Below are 16,139 nucleotides of genomic sequence, written 5' to 3'. Positions count from 1 at the left end.
ACTGCTTGATGGGTTTGGTCCCACTTATACCCATTCTCTAGATGGGCAAAACTGGGGCTTATGGTCAGAGGAAGTCACTCACTTTGAGGCCACACCTGGGGAAACTGGAAGTTGCATGCCTGCCTCCCAAGGCCCTAACCATACCCATTCTGCCGCTTTCCTAAATTTCCTCTTGGTGGTCCTTTGGGTCATTTCCATTGACCTCATCATGACTCTGCTTCTGGCAGTGCTGGAATCCTTATTCCTCCCCATCTGTCCTGTTCCCTGGTAACATTTCAGGGGTTCACACTTGCTCAAAGATTATAGACCAGGGGTGTCAAAACTGTGGGCCGCGGGCCAACTGTGGTCCACAATCCATGGTTAATTGGCCCACAGCAAATTCCAAAAATATATTTAGTTTACTTAAATAAACCAGGTGAGGCAATACGTACTTCACCGCCAGTGAGTGGCCCGGCTGTTTGTGTATTTTACCGCATATGGCCCTTGGTGAAAAACGTTGAAAAAAGTTTGGACACTCCTGCTATAGATGGTGATAGGCTCAGAAGCTTCTTCCTATAGCAGCTGTGGGGCCGCAGGAAAGTCACAACCTCTATGACCCTCAGTCTCTACATCTGTACAATGGGAAGAAGAATAATAGAGCATACCTCCGTGGGCACTGTGAGTTTCAAATGAGATCATATGTTCAAAGCATTTAGAAAGGGTACAGTGCATCCCTTAATGAAGTTAACTACTACTCTTGTTGTTGTCATTGTTATTACTGAAGAACATGGTTTGGGCCCCGACCAGCTCCATGAGCTGCTGGACCCTGGTGGGGAGCTCTCCCTGCTGGTCACTGCCAGCCCACAGTTAGACCTGCTTGGGAAGGAGCTTTGAAAGCTTGTGGTGACATCTTGCAGGGATCTGTGGCATTGGGGCCAAGCCAAGCTGAGAATTTACCCAGGCACATGGGTCCACTGGACCTCCTTCCTGTGTCTCTCAGACACTCTCCCCTCCCAGAACCCCTGCCTGGACACGACTTATTTCAGAAAACCCCCGTCCTCCATCCTACCGTTTTAGTCTGACATCATATTCATTCAACAAATTCAAGTTAAACTCCAGAGAGCTTGGTTTTGTGCTAGACACTGAGAGTGGGGCAATAAAGCCACACAGACATGGGTTCGAATCCTGACTCTGCCATTTCCCAGCTGAGCGTCTGTTTCCTCACACATCCTAGAGTCAACGTGGGTATCAATTCAACCAAGCACACGGTGACCTTCAATACAAAACACAAGGGGACAATTCTTGAGCACTCTGCATCCTACAGATACTCCTTGAGCCCTTACTAAGGGCCAAGCACTGTTCAAGGTGCTAGAGATTCAGCGTTGAAAAAAAATTGGGAAAAAGAAAAAATAAAAACAGACAAAACTCCCTGCTGGATTTTAGTGAGGGGAGACGAGGAAGCAAACTTGGGCTGCCAGGTGGGGATAAGAGCTGGAGAAAGCTAAAGCATTGTACAACAGAGAGAGGTGGAGTGGTCATGACGGGCCACTCTGAGGAGGCGAAATATCTAACAAGACCTGAATGACAACAAGGAATCCACTGGGATAATGTGGGAAGAACATTCTAGTGAAAGGGAAGAGCAGATACAAAGCCCTGAGGCAGCAGCAAGAAACACTCTGTTTGTAGTGCTATCAGATATTATCTCCACTCACTGATCCTTGAAACTGCAACATCACTCTCCCAGTTTACTGATTTGGACACAAATAGGTGTAATGAGGTTTGTTGTGATCTAAATCCCCTACCTGGACAGGGAATTTGAACTCAGGTGTCTCTGACTCCAGTCTGTGCCCTCAACCCCTATCAGACACCACAGCTACCCCTGCACTTGGCTCCTCCCCAAGCAGAGACATTTCCTTTATAAGGGACCATCATTTATTCTGAGCACGTTGTCGGGACCTGTGATGGTGGGTGGTACTAGGGACTCAGCAAGGACCAAAAGGGTCCCAACCCTGTTCTCCGGGGAATCACAGTCCAGAGGGGTAAACAGATCTATCCTTAGACAATGACAGATGCGCAGGGCTGGAATGGGGGAGGCCAGAAGGGGTACTTGCCTTGGCCTAGGAGTGCAGAAGGGCTTCCTGAAAGAGGAGGCATCACAGCTGGGGTAGGAAGGGATTAGATCAAGCCCAGGGAAAGAGTGTCCCAGGCAAAGGGAACAGTACACGCAAAGCCCTAGACTTGATAAGAGCCTGCAAGGTTTCCACAAACAGATCTAACCTAGTCACCCCACCCTCTGAGTGGCCCCAGTAGCTTCCTTCTGGATAAAGTCCAAACTCTTCAGCCTGGCATCTGTCTATTCAGTAATACATTCCTTCAATCATTTAAAAACCAAATCCACAGAATGGACTGCTGAGAGATGTCAAACAGACTGAGACATGTGGGGAACTGGAGGGAGGGCCGTCTTCAGCAGTAAATCAGATGGTCAAAAAATAGTCTTAAAGAGGAAAATACAGGTGCAGGAAAAGATGTGTAGGACAGGCCACTATGTAATCTGTGGGGAAAACAAACAATATATTACAGCCTGTTTCAAATGCATTGATTCTACAGAGAACAAACAAGATCACCAGAGGCGATGAGGGTGGGAGGTTGGGTGGAAAAGAGGAAAGGGATTAAGAAATACAAATTTTCAGTTACAGAATAAGTCACAAGGGTATAAAGCACAGCACAGAGAATAGAGTCAATAATGTTGTAATAACTATGTACAGTGACAGATGGTTACTAGACTTATTGTGATCACTTCATAAGGTATAGAAATGTTGAATCACTGTGTTGTACACCTCAAACTAATATAATATTGTGCGTCAACTATAATTGAAACTAAATTCTAAAAAATGCAAGAATTTGTAGAAACTGCTAGAAGCGGTCACTTTCAGGAAAGAAAGCTGTAGCTTTGCAGTGCAGCTGCTTAGCGTGTCCCCGAATGACTTCGGTCAAGTCACTCATTTCTCCATTCGCTCGGCTGAGGAAGGGGGATCACGGTAGCATCTGCCTCAGAGATCGTGGAGGAGTGAACCAAGTTCATGTGTATAAAGCACTTTGGTTGTTTCCTGGCAAACTACAACCTCTTGGTACTTTTAGCGATGGTGGCCTTTTGAGATCAACATTATAGTTAAGGGAAAGGTAAAAAACAACAACTCTTCCATGCGTTCCCTCGGACACAGACTCACAGGCTGGTACTTACCCTAAAGAGTGTTCCGTTCCCTGGGGCCACTGGTCAAAGGGAGCTTGAGAGGCCCCAGGTGGCACCCGGCAGCTGGGTTTCAGATACTGCGAGAGCAGGTGGCCAGGCTGGGGGCGGGGAAGCTTCTGGCAGCCCTCCTGCTAATCAGGGCCCCCAGGGCATGGAAAAAATGGCTTAGGCCAGTTGGGCAACATAGGGGTAGGCCAGGCTTAGCCTAGTCACTGCCCACCCACTCCAAGCACAGGGGTGCCAGACAGGAGGCAAAATGGAGGGAGGAGGCTACAGAACTAGGGGACTCTGGAATCCCAGAACCTTCGGGGAATGCGGGGTGGGTGAGGGCCAAGAGGGGAAAGTTTGAGGGTTTGGTCCAGGATTGGCCAGGAATGTCCCACCCCCCTGCCCTCCCCAGGCTTGGAGAGGAAAACACCAACTGGTTTCAACCAGCTTTCTTCCCACGCAGCCAAACCTCCTACCCAGATTCAGATTTCATCATTGGGGAGGAAAAAAGGCCTGCGGCTCCCAAAAGAAAGTGAGAGGAGCCAGGAGGAGGCTGGGTTGAGTGATAGAAAATCTGGACCTCACAGAGCAGGGAGGCTCTCCTTGGCCTCAGTTTGCCGTCTGTGAAATACGTACTGTTCCAAACGGTGTCTGTCCTGAGAGGACCCGATGTCTCACAGCAGAAGGGCTTCAGCGTCCTCCATCAAACTTGTAATCAGGACCTCCCAGAGGATACAGCCTGTCCTTCTCCCTCAGCTGTGCATTCATGCATTCAGCCAACTTTTTCTGAGCACCTACTGTGTGTCATCCTGTGGCTGGGACAGGCCTTGCTCCTGCCCTCCTGGGTTCATACTCCAGTGGGGCAGACAGTGAACAGGGCTGGGATAGAGGAGCCCAGGGGGGAAGCCTAGCCTGGGAAATAGGATCAGTGAAGGCTTCCTAAAAGGGGCATCTGAGCTGAATTTGGAAGGATGTCACAGCTGGCCAGTGAAGAGAGGAGGGAAAGGGTACAGGCAGAGGACACTGCTAGGACAAAGACTTGGAGTGGTGGCGGGATGGCTCAGCTGGTTAGAGCACTAGCTCTGAGCAACAGGATTGCCGGTTCGATTCCCACATGCGATGGTGGGCTGCGCCCCTGCAATTAAGATTGAAAACGGCGACTGGACATGGAGCTGAGCTGCGCCCTCCACAACTAGATAGAAGGACAACGACTTGGAGCTGACGAGCCCTGGAGAAACACCCTGTTCCCCAATATTCCCCAATAAAAATTAAAAAAAAAAAAGAACAAAGCGCTGGAGGTATGAAATTTAGGAAACCAAGAATAATTCCATTTGGTCGAAATGGAAACTGCCGAGAAATGAGGCTGGAGCAGTGGGCAGGAGCCAGACTAGGTAGATAGAAATAAAGGGGCTAAAGTTAAAATCATTCATTTAACACGGTTCACCTACTGGAGTTTATCACCTACGTCACTGTTTCTTAAACTTCCCGCGTCTCATAGCTCCCTTTGCATGTTAAAAATGCTGATTCCTCGGCTCCAAAGCCTAACTTCAAAAGGAAGGAAGATAAAATCCTACCACACGCCCAGAATGAGAGGAGACTGGGCAGATGGGTGAACATCCCTAAAGACTGTCACGTTTGCTATTTCTAGAATTCCACTTCTTTGATTGGCGTCCAGAGGTGCTTAGCATGGTCTATACATCAGTATTTTCAAACTTCAGGTGTCAACCTATTAATAGGGCATTAATTAAATTAGCTAATCTCAAGCAGTTAATTTTTAAAAGTATGAAATAGAGCATATTGTAAAATAATTATTGTTTTGTGAAATTTTAATTTAATTTAATGCACACCTGTATATACACATACTGTGTTGCAAATAAAATACAGATTCTCTTGAGTGTCAAGTGTCTCAAATTCAAAACAGTTTGAAAAACGTTGCACAGTCTATCCCATCCTAACCTTTTCAGTCCTACCGCCTCACCTCTTTTTCTCACACACCTTTCTCTTCACTTGACTAAGATCTTCAGATTTTGACTCAGGACACCCTGAGTCCGCCAGACCCCCAGGCAGGGTCAGGGGTCCCTCCAGCCTCCTCTAGACCCCTGGGCTCCCTCTTCACAACCCTGCCCGCTCTAAATGGACAGTGTCTGGAATGGGTCTGTCCCCTCCATTGGGCTGGGGGTGGGGTATTTCTTGACTACCACTGTGCCCCCAACATCTCCCTGCCCAGGAGCGAGGACTACAATAGGGATCCTGAGAACGTGGGTTGGCTAGTCTAGAAAGAGGAAGGAAAAGAGGAACTGAATCCTTGGTTCCATCAGGGCGAAGAGGCATGGAGGCTTCATGAGTTCTGGCCTGGCAGGGAAGCTGCAGCCTGGGGGACTTGAGACTGGCCTTAGAGCGTCCCTTCCAGCCTTTCTAATTATTTATTTAAGAGCTGGCTTGTCTGCGTTGCTCCGCCCCGCCTCCCCCAGCTGCAGGCTGTCAGGCCCCTGTGGCTTGTAGTCCAACAGTAACTCGGGTTTCTGGAACTGGAGGCCCAGAGCGGGTATGTCAGGCACTGCCCTCCCCACCTCCCCCGCAGATCTCTACAAGGTCATGGGAACTGTTTCCCAGGGCAGCTGCCCCTGCCACCACTCCAGGCCCTGTCCTGGGACCCCACAGGTGTCCTGGGGCTCCGGTGACCTGGATAAAAAGACATTTGATACTTCCAGGGAGGCAGGATAGGATAATGAAATGGTCAAGGGCATGGGGGATGGTTGGGGCAGAGGGATGGGTCCTCCCACTTCTTAGCTGACCTTGGGCTACCTCTGAGCCTCACATCCTCACGTCTGAAACAAGATAAAAGTGGTATTCAGCCATGAGGTGACAGGAGGATTGAATAAAACCACGTGGTGACAGCCCTTAGCACAGACCTGGGTGATGTCATAGGAAATCAGAACATTGGAGGGGCTTTTATTACTGTCATGATTAGCTTTTTCCTTTAAAGAACCCGGTTATAGGTAAGCCAGGCCACACACTGGGAGATTTCAGGAGACAGGGACCTGCCTTGCGGGTCTGAAGGAATGTGGCCCTGTCAGGGGCTATTTCTGAGTGTAGATAATAACCACAGAACCCTGTTCATGTGACTATGTGGCCATCATCTCTGAGGGGGGCTGGCCTGAAGGACCAGAACGCTGTAAGTCTGGGGACATTGTTGTGTCAGTCTGCCTGGGGCTACAGGAGTCCTTGAGTACACAGTCATTTCCCTCAATGAATGCAGCCAGCTGGATCCCAGGTGAAAGGTCCAAAAAGCCACTGCCCGGCTTTCTGAAGGGAGTGGGGGCTAGCAGCCTGGCCTTGAGAGGTATTAGATTTTGCACTTCAGCCAGAGATAAAGGGCAGGCTGAGTGTTGATTAATAAGCCCTGGGTAAAGTCTTGCCAGAGCTGGGGGAGACGGTCAGCATTTTGGGGTGGGAAAGGTACGGTGAAGGGGTTTGCCACCTTGAACTCAAGTGAAGCAGGCCCATGATATATGAGGGCACAGTAGAAACCAGTGGGTCCAACCCCCCTTGGTACAGACAAGGAAACTTGAGTCCCAAAGTCCCACAGCAAATTATCGAAATAGCCAGGAGGGGAGCTGTGAGCTATGCCAGCTAAGGCCCTAGGTAGGGGCGAGGTGTCCAGCCTGAAAGGGAGAAGGGCACAAAGCATCCAGAACAACAAAACCACAAACCTTCACAGCCTAAGAAGGCCATCAACATATATTCCACCTAATATTTTTTCAAAGTACCAATTAAAAATGTTTTTCGATGAAATTCACATAACATAAAAATTAACCATTTCAAAGCATACAATTCATTGGTATTTAGTACATTCACAACGTCATGCAACCATCACCTCTACCTCATTCCAAATAATTTTCCTCACCCCCCCAAAGGAAACCCGGTACCCATTAAGCAGTCACTGACCCTTCCCTTCCCCCAGATCCTGGCAAATACTCATCTTCTTTCTGTCTCTATAAATTTACCTCTTCTGGACATTTCATATAAACGATGGTCTGAATGTTTGTGTGTCCCCCAAAAACTCATATGTTGAAACTTAACCCCCAAGGTGATGCTATGAGGAGGTAAGGCCTTCGGGGGATTATTAGGTGATGAGGGTAGAGCCCTTAAGCGTGGGCTTCATACCCTTATGAAAGAGGCTCCTGACACATCTCTCACACCTCCTGCCCCCTGAGGACACAATGAGAAGTCTGCGATGCAGAAGAGGGCCCTCACCTGGTGGCACCCTGACCATGGTGGCACCCTCATCTCCGACTTCCGGCCTCCAGAACTGTGAGCAATCAATTTCTGTTGCTTAGAAGCCCCCAGCCTACAGTATTTTGTTAATGCAGCCTGCCTGAACCAGGACGGTGACCTTTTGCATCTGGCTACTTTCACTTAGCAACCCACCCAATATTTTGATTTAATAATAGTAACTAACGTTTATTGAACATTCCCGGGTGCTGCTCCCAGAACTCTACATGTATTAACCTCTTTGAGCCTCTCGATAGCCGGTGAGGGGGTCCTATTATTACCCTCGTTTTACAGTCCAGTGAACAGGTACAGAGAGGTCCACTGACCTGCCCAAGGTTACACAGCTGGTAAGTGGTAGAGCCAGAATTTTTTCTTTCTCTTTTATTTGTATTTGATTTTATTATTTTTTAGCATCTTATTTTTGTACTGTGGTAAAATAAACATAACATGACGTTGGCCATTTTAAGCATTTCAAAGTGTACAATTCAGTGGCATTGAGCATATTCAGTGTTGTGTAACCATCACCACTATCAAGTTCCACGTCTTATTCAGCACCGCAAAAATCAGAGCCAGGATTTGAACCCCCATTTTCTATCTTCAGAGTCCAAGCAACTATTCCTACTTTGCTTCTCAACTGAAGAATTTAGCAAGTAGCTAAGTTGTTGTCCTCTCCTTGGAATGAGGCCTGCAGGCTGATATGTATCTACTGGTTGTTCTCTAAGCCCAGCAAGGGTCTGGGTTCCAGCACCTGTTCTAGAACACTGTGGGATGTTCTCTCTGCCTGGAACCTTCCCTCCAACTCCAGCTCTTTGTCTCCTATGATGATGAGGGGCTGATTTCTAAAGGCAGGGTCTGCCAGAGGATGCAAACACAGAAGAGAACAGACTGACAGGCCAAGACTGGCTTCATACATCGTTTAAGCTCCTGGAGCCAGCTATGCCTGAAGCCAGACAACTTGATGATTTTTTTCATTCAGATGAGCCAATCAATTCCTGACTTTGCTGCCAACAGTTACAGTGCGGACTTCAGCTTCTTGAAACAGAAAGGGGCTGAACTGATGGAGTGGGAGTTAGCCTGGAGATAAGGCACTGGGAAGTAGCTCCAGGAGAGGGCAAATGTGTGAATAAACAACAGTGGGTGGGAACATAGCCCATTTCAGGGGACAGACAGCAGATTATCAAGGTGGCCATAATGAGGAATTTCTGAGGGATCATGGTGCAACCTTCTGGTTGCAAGACAAAGGGCTTACAAGGTCCAACTATGGAGGGCCTAGGCCTTGGAAGGATCCAGAGACTTTGTCCTGGGAGCACTAGGACCCATCCACAGGTTTAAGTAGCAGAGTGACACAATCAAGTTTGGCATCTTTAGAAGAAGCCTCTGCACTCTGACCCATTTGCAGAGGGTGAGTGGCAATTGGTATAGCTTCCCTGGAAAGACATGAGGCAACAGGCATGAACATTAGAACTCCCACGCCCTTTGACACAGCATTTCTTGTTTGTGGGGTTTATTCACACAGAGAAACTCACCAAAGCACTGTTTGTGTTAGCAAAAGACTGGGAGCAAGCTAAGCATTCACCAGGAAGAGACCACTGTTAAAGAACAAAATTCAATCGAGTAAATTTGAAGATCTAATTGGCTTTATGAAGTGATTCATGAAAGGGGCAGCAACCCACCCAGCAGCTAGAAGGGTGCTCTGAGGGGTTGTACAAAATGGGAGGGTGGGGCAAGGGAACTATCAACAAAATAAAAAAAAGGGTTATTTTTAGACCAGGATATATTTTGGGGGCAGGGAGTGACAAGGGTTTTTATCATGCAGATTGTTTCTTTCTTATGGGGGAAGGCATGGGGAGAGGGCCCACAGGACAGGTTGACAGATTACCTCATTGGTGTTAACCAGAAAATTCCAGACTGGTTGATTAAAATAATGTTTCTGGGAGAGGTTGAAACAGCAATGAGGCCAGATATTAAATCTAGGTTTGGTATCATGGGCTTTTAGCACAAGTGACGCCATTTTGGTCCTGGGGCCTTCTCTTTAACGCCAGCAAAATAGCTCATGGTCCATCCATGCAGCTTTACAAAAGAATGCGCTAAATCTCTGTGCATTTCGGTGGTGTGCTGGTAAATATTTAACCACTGGTTCTCTGGGGTAGGAAACAGTGGTGACTTGTAGCATTTGCCAATGTCTGTGGTTTAAATACTCTCCCACCCTGTCTGATTTTAAGCCACCAACGTGACACCATTGAATACAAAGTTTGAAAGAGTTATGCAATAGCCCACCACTATGTAGTATTTCTACCATGCAGACACACTAGACATAAATGACCTTTAGAGGAAGTGATAAATTGTGACTACTTATTATCTTTGTGTTTAATATAATTTATTTAATTATAAGTTTATATCATTTACTTTTTAATAATGGCTATGTTTAACAATTGGCTTGCAAAATTCCTGAAAGTTTAGCCATCAGCTCTTCCAGACAGTTACAAGCCGGCTCCAGCACATCACTGAGACATCGCCAAGATAAGAAAGCCAAAGCCAAGTTTGGACAAGGCTCTACAGGATTGTGTTCTCTCTCCCTCTCTCTGTCTCTCCCTCTCTCCCCTCATTCACTCCTCTCCAGCCACACTGCTCTCCTTCCTGGATCTGGCACACTTCAGATTCAATCCTACCTCAGGGCCTTTGCACTTGCTGTTCCCTCTGCTATTTCTACCTTCCCCCCCAAGATAACCACATGACTCACTTCCTTACCTCCTTCAGGTCTTTGCTCTAGTGTCACCTTTTATCAGGGCCTTCTCTGACTAGCCTGTAGAAAAATAGAAACCTGCCTCCCCAACACTCCAGCATTGTTTCATCGATAGCACTTACTGTGCCGTCTGACTTACTATGTAATGTTCAAATGTACTTGTCATTTTATTTATCTACAGTCTGCCCCCCCATTAGAATGCCAGCTCCATGAAGGCGGGGAGTTTTGTCTGTTTTCCTATCTGCTGTGTCCCTAGTGCCTAGAACTGTGCCTGGAGTATAGAAGGTACTCAATAAGTGTGTATTGAACACATGAATACAGACATATCTCACCTTATGGAGCTTCGCAGGTGTCGCCTTTTTTTTTTTTTCTTTTTTTTTTTTCCAATTGAAGGCAAGACCCTCCAAGAGCAAAAGGATTACACCTGGCTTTATTGCGGTTGTCTGGAATCAAACCCACAATATCTCTAAGGTCTGCCTCTATACCTTTAGGTTTAGAAATAAGGTGCAGAATCATGTTAATAACTTGAATCGTATTTTGCCATTTGTGCTTAAATAGGATAGACTACCAAACCGGTGAATCCAGTGCCTCCCAATGGGGGCTCCGGAGGGAGCGGAGAAGAGAAGGCCTTCACTGTACCCCTCTTGCACTTTTAGGAATCTGTGTCATGTGCCTTTCATTACCTATTAACATTTTTTTCAAGTGTTCTATAAAAAATACTGCCTCGAGCTGCCATGGGGGCAGGGACGCAGAGGAAGGTGAGCCTGGGTTGCGAGGAGTCCCAGGCAGTGACCCAGGCACAAACCGGACAGGGCTGCCAAGCCGTCACAGCCTGTTCCAGAAGGTCCCGCCACGGAATGTTCTGCACAAAGCCTTAGAAGGCTCTGGGAAGCGAGGCCTGTCCCTCAGGCCTCTGCAAGCCATCCAGACGGGTCTCCCAGAAAGGCTCCTTGGCCACCTCTGTCCCTCCGTGAAAATATTCCAATAAGATCCAGCCGCCTCCAGCTGTCCACTGGGTCAAAGCTGTCCATCCTTCATATTTCATCTCATGAGGGCGCAACTGAGTCACATCCCATCCTGTTGCCCCCATTCCTCCTTTACTCTCCTCCCTCCTCTTTCACCCCCTCCCTCCTCTCCTCCCTCTTCTGTCCTCTCTTTCCTTCTTCTCCCTCCAGCTCCTCCTTCCAGCCATGCACCACCTCCCCCAGGACCTCTCCAACGCAGCTCTCTCTGCTCCACACCTTTGCCCATGTTATTCTCTCTGCCTGGAACGCCTTCTCCCACCTCTTCATCAGAGTGGTTTATCTGGAGATCTTGGCTTCTATCCTTCATGTAACAAAAATTTGCCAGGCATCAGCTTTTCGTCAGGCACCCTGCCACGGATGAGAGAGCAGGGGCTGAGAGGAGGGCACATCCTAGCTGGGAAGGCAGGAAAATAAAGGAGCCAACAAAAACTGGAAACAAAGGGATTTCTAAAAAGAGTTAAATGCTGCCAAAATCATTGATCTGCAATCTGACTGAGGAGGAGCCCACCTGGTGAGGAACTGAGAAGAGAGAATGAGGCAGAGGGAAGAGCAAGTACAATGGTTCGGAGGTTGGGAATGAACTTGGAGTTCAGGAATGAGAAAAAAGGTCAGTGCAGCTGATTCGAAGGTGTTGCGTCCTGCACAACACAAGCCGTGGGAAGGCGAGGGAGGTGGTGACGGTTAAACTATAATAAAGAGACAGAGACTCATATACAGTTAAATCACAGAGGACCAAGGGACTCGCAGCCTCAATAGACTGGAGCCCCGAATCGGGTCACTGACAGTGTTTATTGATTACAAACAATGAACATCACATGATTAGAGGCAGGGTCTGTGAAACTCTTACACCAATTCAAAAAAATGATTTCAATACCCAATTATTTGTCCCAAAGCAGCCAAAGCATGTTGTCCCGTGATGACTAAGGTGCATGGTATGCACCACCCTGGGGGAGAGAGTCTCTTGGGCTGAAACTGTCCCATGAGTTGAGCAGAAAGAGCTTGATCTTAACGCGCTAATGGGCCTCTCTCACAATAAGGTGAGAGGGAGTGGCAGTGGCAAGCAGCAGCTTCCCACAAGAACAAGAGGAAGGAGGGGCAAGGCTCCCTCCTGTTATTTCTTATAACAGCTCATTGGGGTCTCAACGGGGTCCCGTCTGGCTTGAGTTGTCCCTCCCGTGAGGAATCTTACTCGTCATTGACCGCAGACCCTTCTCTTGAAGACCAGATGGAGAGACTCGGGATATTATAAACTCAATCCCAGAGAGGCACAGTCCCACAACTTCTTTCCTTAGGGAAAGGTTGGGGGGTACAGACGGCTAGACTGCTATGTGACCACACGAAGAAGTGAGGGAACAGAGCATCAATGCAGCTGAAAAGGTCAGTCTCCATGAGTGTCACAGACTTTGTAAGGAGCTTGGCTTCCCCTCCTCCAGGAATCCCTCCTTGACTGAATCAGGGGCTCCATCTCTACACTGTTCACTCAAAGTGGTCATTCCCTGGTCACTGGCCTATCTCCCCCACTGTCCTGTGAGGGTAGGGCCTGCCACCACTGTGTCCTCAGCACTGTCTAGCACATATCTGGGTACACAACAGGTACTTGATAAAATCCCCTGGCCACCTCAGGAAGGCTCCTTTCCTCTGCCTCCCTCTCTCCCCAGCCTATGCCTCTTCCTGGCCCAGCCCCAGCATTCATGAGCTCCCCACATGGCCACTCACACTGGCTTTGGGCCAGGCTCTTTCATCTCACCCTCAAAGGCCCATCTGGGGAGGATGCCTGCTCCAGCCACCTCTGATGGGTGGCAGTCCTGATGTGAAGGCTCTGAGGTAGTCAGATCAAACAAGGAGACTCGGTCCCAGCATGAGTGCTCAGGGGTGGAGAAGGTGAGGGGCGTGGACCCAGCAAAGGTGCCTATACATTTTCTCATCATCATCATCACACAACTTTCAATTGCTGACTTATTTCATGCCAGGTGCTGGGCTAAATTTTTTACAAGAATGTCATTTATTAATTTGAATTGGTAACGTATGGTCAGGGTACAAAAGGCAGAGGAGCCCTCATGGGAAAAAGTAAGTATCCATCCCTACTTCACAATTTTAAAAGGTTGGAAAAAAGCACCCCTCACATTGGGTGGGAGCAGTTCAAATTTTTAAACAAGGTATATCTGCTGTTCACCCAATTCCCTTTCCTGGAGGCAAGTAAAATTACTAGTTTAACTCGAAATGTTTTGCTCAAAAGCATTTATTGTGCACCTACTATCTGCTAGGCACTGTTCCATGTGCTGAGGATATAATGGTGAGTAACAGAGGCTAAAGTCCCAGAGTGCATGGAGCTGATATTCTAATGAAGGAGATCAATGATAAACAGAGAGATAAGGAGAATATGGAGTGTGTGAAATGGAAAGTTCTATGGAGAAAAATAAAGTCCGAGGTGGGAGATCGGGGCTGGTGAGTCAGTTTTTTGATAAAGAGGTCAGAGAAGACCAAACAGCAGGTTTGGGTGCTGATAGGAATGGCCTAGTTTCCTAGATTCTAGAAGAAAAGCAGAGGAGAAGGAGGGGAGAATGGCTGGAATGTTGTCCTTGCCGGGCTCAAGAACATAGCCAGTCACTAGTATGAAGGGTGCGTTTTCCAAAGATGGCCACAGCAGTCTGTCCCATCCCACAAATTTACAGTTCCTCCCACTGAGTGTGTTTTGTGTGAGGTTATTTTCCCTCCCCTTGCACTGGGACAGAACTTTGTGAGTGCCTGAACCAGTAAAGTCAGGCCCTTCCCACTTGCTCTTAAGACACTCACTTTTGGAACTCAGAAGCCATACTGTGAGGAAGCTCAACTAGCCCACAGAGAGACTACATGGAGAGGTCTCAGGAAGGTGCTCTAGACATCAGCTCAGCTGAGGTCCCACCAACTGCCAGACATGACTGAAGACTCTGCCAGCTGATTATAGCTCCCAGCCATTGCCATCGAGTCCCCCCTGTCTGCAAGTCTTGCCAGCTGAGGTTCCAGACATCAAGGAGCAGAGAAAAGCTGTTTTTGTTGTGTCTTATTCAAATTCCTGACCTATAGAATCCATGAGTATATTACAAGGGTTGTTTAAGACCATTAAGTTTGGGGGTTGTTTGTTACAAAACAACAGATAAATGGTACACCAAGTAGTAGAAGGAAAGGTGGATAGGTGGGTGATAGGAGTCTGGGGAAGTTTCCTTCTGATGGTTTTTTCTCTCAGTGAAGAAGCAAGGTCCCCACTGAGAGTGAGCAGGAAGGGAGGAGGTGTAGGAGTTTGAGGAGAGAGAAGTTATTTAAAAGTCTAGGAAACAAAGCAAGTATCCATCAATGAATGAATGGATAAAAAAATATGGTATATCCATTCAATGGAATCTTTTCAGCAGCCATCTTTCTGTGCCACCTTTCAGCGTGAATGTCCTGGCTGATTGTCGTGCAGGGCGTCATGCGGGGTCTCAGCTCCTGCTCCCCACATAAGAACGCAGGATGTGGTGAGGCCCAAAAGGAACACCCACGGAGCCATAGATAAGGGAGTCATAACATTATAGTCTCGCTGGCAACTGGAGACACAGGAAGCAAACATCTGCCAGCTCCCCAACAAGGGGTCTTCCTGCACCAGTCTCACTTGCTAGCTGCAATCCATTCTTGCAGGCTCAACCACCATCTTCTTGCTAGCCCCCATTTTCTGCTAGTGTAGCCACGGCAGTTATATTAGTGGCCAATGGCTCACTGGTTACAGCTGACGGCCAACTAGCCACAGCCGACGGCCATCCAATCACAGTTGATGGCCATTTACTACCTGAGCCAGCACCTGTCTATGTGAGGCCGAGAGCCTGGAAACTGCTCTCTGGGGCTCTGTCCCCACACTGATGCTCTCAAAAACTCAAGAACATCAATGCCAAAAAGAGAGGCACATGCCAGCATCTTATTAGGCCATGCTCCAAAGTCATTTTCCAGTTTCTAATCATGATGATAAAGCATGATGCCATTGGTGGATTTGAAATCCTTGAGGATCACAGACCTCGGAAAATTGTGAGAACCTCACAGTCTTGGCCCATTAATTTGGTTTCATGGTAGTGATGACAGCAGCTGGCATCATGGACCAAGAGGAAGAAAGACAAAAACATACAGGAAGGAAAGTTCTGGGATTTTTTCTAGGGACTTTTTAAAAAAGGAATTCTTACATATAAATAAAATGCCTAAATGGAATAAAACATGAAATGAAATTCTGACACATGCTACAACACAGACGAACCTTGAAAACTTTATGCTCAATGAAATCAGCCAGACACAAAAGGACAAATATTGTATGATTCCACTTATGTAAGGTACCTAGAATAGGCAAATTCATAGAGACAGGAAGTAGAATAGAGGTTACCAGGGCCGGAGGGAGTTAGGGTTTAATGGGAACACAGTTTCTGTTGGGGATGAAAAAGCTCTGGCATGGATAGTGGTGATGGTTGCCCAAGACTGTGATTACGCTTAACGCTGTTACCGGCGAGTGGGCTGTTCTCTGCGGGGTGTCCAGCTTCTTGTTGTCTCAAGGAAAGAGAATTGAACGAGACACAGAAATAAAGTGGTTGTCATGCAGGGAGGCCTGTGGGGTCTCTGGTCCCGCTCCCCACATAAGATCGCAGGATATGGCTAGGCCAAAAAGGAACACCCACGGAGCCATATGTAGGGAGTCATACCACTGTATTTTCGCTGGTGGCTGTGTTGGAGACACAGGAAGCAGGAGCCACACTGTTTGCAACCCTCACTGCGCCGCCGCTTGCAGGCCCAGCCACCATCTTCTTGCTAGCCCCCATTTTTCTGCTGGCGTAGCCACAGCAGTTATATTAGTGGCCAATGGCTCACTGGTTACAGATGACGGCCAACT

General features: G+C 47.8%; 1 pseudogene; it reads left to right on the top strand.

Moving 5' to 3' along the window:
• Positions 1 to 7,285: 7,285 nt before the first annotated feature.
• On the top strand, positions 7,286 to 15,429 carry LOC141567665 (small ribosomal subunit protein uS8-like; annotated as a pseudogene).
• The last annotated feature ends 710 nt before the right edge of the window (positions 15,430 to 16,139 follow it).

Source organism: Rhinolophus sinicus, linkage group LG11, assembly GCF_036562045.2.
Source record: "Rhinolophus sinicus isolate RSC01 linkage group LG11, ASM3656204v1, whole genome shotgun sequence".
Classification (NCBI taxonomy): Eukaryota; Metazoa; Chordata; class Mammalia; order Chiroptera; family Rhinolophidae; genus Rhinolophus; species Rhinolophus sinicus.
Note: the sequence above shows the minus strand (reverse complement) of the source record. Positions and strands in the feature narration are given on the sequence as shown.